This window comes from Mastomys coucha, unplaced genomic scaffold (assembly GCF_008632895.1).
Source record: "Mastomys coucha isolate ucsf_1 unplaced genomic scaffold, UCSF_Mcou_1 pScaffold14, whole genome shotgun sequence".
Lineage (NCBI taxonomy): Eukaryota > Metazoa > Chordata > Mammalia > Rodentia > Muridae > Mastomys > Mastomys coucha.
Genome location: NW_022196896.1, coordinates 59522240 through 59528560, shown reverse-complemented (window position 1 = coordinate 59528560; position 6321 = coordinate 59522240).

The window sequence follows — 6321 nt, the reverse complement described above, 5'->3', positions numbered from 1 at the left end:
GGAGGAGAGAAGAAAGAAGAGAAGCGGGAAGGGAGAAAGAGAGGAGAGAAGAGAGGGGAGGGGGCAAACTGCCCCTTATATGGTGGGCTGGGCTATCTGTCTTGGGCTGGGGCATACCTAGCTGTGATCAGATGACTTGGGGTAGAGTCCAGCCAGAATGCTGGGAGCTTGGGGCATTGTCTACACAATTGATAGCACAGGGTAGTGGAGTTGGAGAACTCATGGGATCAACCTGTGTCTAGTAATGTGTCTCCACTGTTTCTGTCCCTTGTGAAGTCTTTCACTGGGCCTCCAAAAGTTGAGACTTGCTCAACCAAAACACAAACTGCTTTTTCACAGTCCCACACAAGACCGCACTACTAGACCAGTTACAGGGATCCGTTGGCTATTGAGAGAAGGCGGATCTGTTCTCTCCAGGAGTGAACTCATCCACGCCTAACTAGCCATATGGGCAACATATGGGCAACACACATTGGGATTCAGTAACTTTTTTAAAATTCATGATTATGGAAGTTAAGATGAATATAAGAAGGGATGGGTCATGGAGAAAATTGGACAGAGGAACAGGGTTGTAGGTGATGTAAATACACTATATTCATATATAAAAGTCTATTCAAAAAGCAAAAACATATGAAATTGGAGTGACTTCATATGATTCCTTAATATTTGAAACAAGAAAATGACATATGAAATGTCATTTATTTTATACTAAAGACAGAAAAGTAGACATTATAATTTCTTGTTTCCCACTCCCATTTCTCCGAGTTTTCTGTCAAACAAAGAGGTTAGGGAATGAGAGGTCATCTGAGAAACAGGATGTAATGAGCCTGGGTCATGTTTAAGTAGGACATATATAGAATGTTTGTGCTTGCTTTCTCTAAATTCATGTAAAATCTTCTAATATCAATAAAATATTAAAAAGAAAGTGGGAACCCAAAGTCATTTTAACAGGAGACAGCGAAGTGTAAACATCCCCTCTTCCTATTGAAGTGCCCTTGCTAAATTATAGATTATCTTTTCTGCTCTCCGCTTACTTTCCTGCTGAATTCTGTGATTTTTAGATGCATCCAATGAATCATTCACCACATCTCAAATTCTGTCTCTCCTAATCATTGAAATTCTTTTTATCAGTAGCTATTCACTCAAACCCACAACTTTTAACTTGCTATTTTTTAGGGGTGGGAGTATGAGAGACAGTTTAGAAACATTTGAGATTAAAGTTAATGATTTTATAATAAAAGTAAAAATAAAATCTCAAATCCCAAAGTATAGTTTTAGTTGTCTTAGCATGAGCCAAGTCATCACTGCATGATGGAAGCTTTCCCACACCAAGATTTCAATTGAGAAGAAAGTATCCAATGAGAGGTGAAATATTAAAATTGATGTGCTAGTGTACAAGTGAAAAACTTCTAATTAAATGTACACTCTGGGGTTTGGTATGGGGTATAGTGTGTGTGTGTGTGTTTAGGAGAGAAAGGAAGACAGAGAAAAGGAAGAGGAAGAGAAAAAAAGAGGTATTCAAAGATAAAGGTAGCTTCAGTGTATGTCATTTTGTCCCTGTATTCTCATGACCCTGAATGCCTATAAAACATCAGCTCTTTGTCTTCAGCCTGCCCTTACTGATTCATCTTTCTCCTTATGTTATTTTTTATTGGGTATTATATTTATTTACATTTCAAATGTTATCCCCTTTCCCGGTTTCCTCCCAGAAACCCTCTATCCCATTCCCCCTTCCCCTGCTTTTAAGAGGGTGCAACCCCTCCCACCTCACCACCCTGGCATTTCCCTACACTGGGGCATCCAACCTTCAGAGGGCCAAGAGCCTCTCCTCCTATTGATGCTAGATAACATCACTCTCTGCTACATATGCAACTGGAGCAATGGTTCCCTCCAGGTGTACTCTTTGGTTGGTGGTTTAGTCTCTGGGAGCTCTGGGGGATCTGGTTAGTTGATATTGTTGCTTTTCCTATGGGATTGTAAACCCCTTCAATTCTTTCAGTTCTTTCTCTAACTCCTCCACTGAGGTCCACGTGCTCAGTCCAATGGTTAGTTGTGAGCATCCACCTCTAAATTTGTCATGCTCTTGCAAAGCCTCTCAGGAGACAGCTATGACAAGCCCCTATCAACAATCACTTCTTGGCATCGGAATACTGTCTGGGTTTGATGTCTGTATACAATGGATCCCCAGGTGTGGCAGTCTCTGGATGGCCTTTCCTTCACTCTCTGCTCCACAGTTTGTCCCCACATTTCCTTTAGACAGGAGCTATTCTGGGTTAAGATTTTGGAGATAAGTGGGTGGCCCTATTCCCCAACTGGGTGCCTTGTTTAACCTCTGGATATGCTCCCTATAGGTTCTCCCTGTCCTTTGTTGGACATTTCGCTAATCTCACCCATGTTTGGTTCCTGCTGCCTCTTGCTTTCCTTGCATCTGGTCCTTGCTGGTGGCTGCCTCCAGTTTCACATTCCCATTGCTGCACACATCTCTTCATATTCTTGACACTCTGTATATCCTCCCCATCTCCTCCCATACCTGATCCTGCCCCCTGTCATTCACTCTTCCCCTTATGCTATTTTCAATCTTGATGATAATTTTTATTTATACTTGTCCCTTACAAATACAGTCAATTTTACCTGGAGGTCCAAAACATACGTTTATGTTTCTAATTTTGAATTAATACCCCCCATAAAGTCTTATTTAACTAGGTTGAAGATGTTAACACACATTTGTTCTTTGAAATATGTTTACCAACATATACTAAATTATACATTCTCCAAAAGAACTTCTCTGTACTAAATGCACTTAGTGGTTCTTATATTGTTTATGCTATTTAGAGAACTGCATTACAACTTTTACATTCCTAAACACAGGCTGAAACTTGCTGCGTGTATCTTCATAGTAGATAACCAGCAGATGGGTTATATAAATTACAGACCTACAAAATGTGTACTCACAACTTTATTTCAAAATGGGGTGAATTATTCTTCCTTGTTTTAAATCCTATAACTTTCTTGTAAGGTATCAAATAAAAATAACTCTGTCTTTATAGTTTTGCTTTTTACCAGTTTTTGATGCAACTGAGTTCACGTATTTCCTCTTTATCTTATCATTTCTCCTAGGTTTCCTCCAGAGAGGATTATTTTTTGTTAAGCTACAAGATTGATTCCAACATGCATTTAGCTGCCATATATATCTAAACTTTACTTACATGATCATGAGATTATTAGTTTATGAGTATTCAAGACTAATCCAACTTAATGTCCACATTTCCATTGATCTTCCATCTTCATCAATAATCATCAGCTCATATTCTAAATGCTTTCACTGATGACAAAATTCACAAATATCAATAATACTGTTACTGCATGAATCTGTTCTATAAATGTTGGCACTCTTCCCAAATGTCCATCCATACACTTCCCTTTGAATATCACGCTTAAGTGGTATTCCCATTCTTTAAACAACCACCGAAGAAAGAAATAATCTTACGATTATGACCTATGACTATTCATAACTTCAGAACTAACCAACTCCTAAGACACAGAATACATAGGAATTATATTTGGAAGGACACCAAAGGTATCATTTTGTCCTATGTTCAAAGCTACATATGGGTAAACTTTGGATATTTATTCAATGTGGTATTTCAAAGGCTTAACAAAGTGCTTAGCATTTACTAGCTGTTCAGCTATTATTTTTGAAATGAGTTTATGAATAATAAAATTAATCATATTAATGGGAATCCTAATATGTAGTCTTTGAAATGTGAAATAGAATATACAACTACAATGTAGACCATAAAGATAGACAGAATCTTGTCACAATTGCAAAGAGGCAAAGAGAGAGGGAAAGACAGGAAAGGCAGAGAGTTAGGGTTTTACTACTTGTTTTTTGTTTTTGTTTTTGTTATTTATTTATTTATTCATTTATTTATTTATTTTTGGTTTTTTGAGACAGGGTTTCTCTGTGTAGCCCTGGCTGTCCTGGAACTCACTCTGTAGACCAGGCTGGCCTCAAACTCAGAAATCCACCTGCCTCTGCCTCCCAAGTGCTGGGATTAAAGGCGTGTGCCACCACTGCCCGGCTGGGTTTTACTACTGTTAAGAGACACCATGACCACAGCATTTAATTGGGGCTGTCTTATATTTTAGAGGTTTAGTTTATTATCAGCATGCAAGCATCCAAGCAGACATTGTGCTAGAGAAGGAGTGGAGAGTTATAAATCTTGATCCTCAGGCAACAGAAGGAGATTGTAGCTGAGAGTAGCTTGAGCATATATGTGACCTCAAAACCTGCCCCCACAGTAACACACTTCACATCTACTTCAAAAAGGCCACATCTTATAGTGCCACTCCCTATGGATAAAGCACTCGCATGAATCTTTGAAAGATGTATATATATTCAAATTACCCCATCCAAAGCCCTGGCCCCCAAATGTTTTATAGCCATAACGTAATTCAAAATGCATTTAGGCTAACTTCAAAAGTCTCTATAATCTACCAGAATCTCAACAATGTTTAAAACTCCAAAGTTCAAAGTCTCTCCTGAGATTCATAAATCTCTTAAATGTAATCCCCTATCAAATTAAAATTAAAAACTCACATACTTCTAACATGTAATGGCACAGGATATATGTTGCCATTCCAAAACGTAATGGAGGTGGCATATTGAGGAAATACTGGACCAGAGCAAGACTGAAAACCAGCTAGACAAGTCCAAACTCTGTTTCTTCATGTGTGATGTCAACAAGCTCTTTAGGTCTTAACCCTTTCAGCTTTTTTGACTGCAATATATTTCTTTCTTTGGGGCTATTTTCAATCATTGTTAGCAGCTTTCCTTGGCAGATATCCCACAACTCTGTCATCTCTAACCTTTTGGAGTTTCCAAGGCAATGAAGGCTTCACATTCACAATGCCATACAATGGCCTCTCTGGGCCACAATGTAACAAAATCAGTGCATCATGGCTGTCTTCAGTTGCTTACTTTAATCAAGGAGGGAAATTACATAACCCCTTTCTTCTATCCTTGACTCTAAAGCCACAACCACACAGTTGAAGTTGGCAGGTTCTGATGCTCATGGGCCTGGAATATGCCCTACTCATTCAACTTACATTTCCACCAACTTTCTGGTTTTTTATAGTTTCTTACATTGCCTAAATTTAGCTGTCCTGGAACATGCTCTGTAGACTATACTGACCTTGAACTCAGAGATGTGTATGACTCTGTCACCTAAGCGTTGGGGTGAAATGGTGTAGCATTGTGACTGTTCTTAAATCGTTCTTTCATTCCTTTTCACAGGTGGAAGCTTTGCTGGGTCCATGCTTGCTCTAAGGGCAACACTACCTTTATTCCATTTAATATCTTTAATCTGTTAATCCGTTTATCACCTTGAACACGAGATTTAACACCATTTCACTTCTGTAACCCTTTCTCTTTGAACCATACTTTTTTTTTCCTTGCTACACTTGTTTCTTTTTATAAAACCCTCTTCATAAGAGGGAACACTACTAAAAATATGATTTATTATTATTATTATTATTATCATTATTATTATTATTATTATTATTATTATTATTATTATTGGTTTTTTGAGACAGGGTTTCTCTGTGTAGCCCTGGCTGTCCTGGAACTCACTCTGTAGGCCGGGCTGGCCTCAAACTCAGAAATCCACCTGCCTCTGCCTCCCAAGTGCTGGGATTAAAGGTGTGCGCCACCACTGCCCAGCCACCATATTACTTCTATGCTAGACTATTTTGAGATTTATGCTGCCAATGCAATTAATCCAAAATTCTTCACTTTAACTTCAAGTAAAAATTTTAGAAAGAGGCAAAATACAGTCAGATTCTTACCCAAAATATCACAAGAATTGTCTCTAGGCCGCATACTAAAATTCTTTTCCTATGAAATCACTTGAGCCAGCCTTCCAAGTTCTTATCACCCTTAGCCTTTCATGTTCCTACCAGTATGCTCCACTATATCCTGCTTAAAACATTCCATTACTTTCTTAAACCAACCTTCAAAGATCTACGTTTCTACAAACAGAAACATGGTTGGACCTATCAAGCAATATCCCACTCCTGGTATCAACTTCTGTTCTGGTTAGGATTTTATTGCTGTGCAGAGACATAATGACCACCACCACTCTTATAAAGGAAAATATTTATTTGGGGCTATTTTACAGTATCAAAGGTTTAGTCCATTATCATCATAGTGGGAAGTGTGGCAGCATGAAGCAGACATGGTGGTAGAGAAGATGCTGAGAATTCCATTTCCTGATTGTCAAGCAGCAAAAAAAGACTCTCCCTTTGGGAGTGGTTTGAGCA